The sequence below is a fragment of the Rhagoletis pomonella genome, unplaced genomic scaffold, assembly GCF_013731165.1.
Source record: "Rhagoletis pomonella isolate Grant_MI unplaced genomic scaffold, Rhpom_1.0 Rhpom_scaffold_00014, whole genome shotgun sequence".
NCBI lineage: Eukaryota > Metazoa > Arthropoda > Insecta > Diptera > Tephritidae > Rhagoletis > Rhagoletis pomonella.
In genome coordinates, this window is record NW_023458568.1 from 1,264,001 (window position 1) to 1,265,220 (window position 1,220).

Sequence of the window (1,220 nt, forward strand, 5' to 3'; positions counted from 1 at the left end):
GACAGAGGGGTGGACTGATGGCATCAAGATTTGCATGACTATGTTGTTGCGGAAATACTTCGTAATTAACAAGATTTTAACCGATTTTTCACTAATAATTCAAATGTATCTATGCCACTGATTTGTAAACAAAAGTTTATTTACGAGTTACCACAACTGTCAAAATCGGCAAAACCAAAGTAGCGGTACCTCTGATGGCGCCACCTTTGTTTCGCTACACCGTGGCATATGAGAAAATACCGAAATTATGCATATGCATACTTTCGTTTTACAAGCGAAATAATGCCTATGAAAAAAAAAACGAAGTAATGCATACATGCACAGTTTCGGTTGAAACCGAAATAATGTCTAAGGGCCGGTTGTTCAATGTCTGATTAGCACAAATCGGAGGTAGAAGCTCCGGTTAAGCACAACTACTGCTTTATCGATCACACGTTACATGCATGATGTCGAAATCGTCGATAGTGTAGTAGTAGTGATAACCAGACATTGAACAACCGGCCCTAAATGCACAGTTTCCATATGCCCCTATTTTTTCAATGTTTGTGCTGGTAATGTCCCTGCAAGAAGTGTACTGGTAAAATGACTCGTAATATTGCCCGGACCGATGACTGAAAGTTTCAGTATTTTTCCCATCACACTTTCAAAGGCTCGGGGTACTTTTGTGGCCGTTTATTTTCTTATATTCCCATATGTGTGATTTTACATCTCGCTCTTTCTCATACCTTATGCGCTTACCTAAACGTATATCTGCATTGCTTACACTGTCACAGCTACTCTGGCTATTACTAGTCAAATGACAAAAGTTTTTTTAAACGATTTTACTACTTTAATGACTATAATTTTACAAGTACAATGGCCTTCATTTTACTGGCATACCGACCGTCATTTTACTTGTAGTTTGATAGCCATTTTACTAGTAGTTGGGCCGCAGTTTTACCTGTACAATGGCAAAACTTCGCGACACCCGTTTTTTACTTGCTGAACAAATAAAAATAGTTCAATTATGTATAAAAATTGTTTATTTAAATTAAATTAAAATTAATTTTTGATTTTGATACAACAGTAAAGTACATACATATATTTTAAAAATATTGTTTTCTTATATATTGTAAATATTAACCTTTTTTATTAATTTCAAACCGATATTGAACTAAAGTAATAATTAAATATTTTTTTTATACAAGCATTTTTTAATATTATTTTAATCATTGTTATTT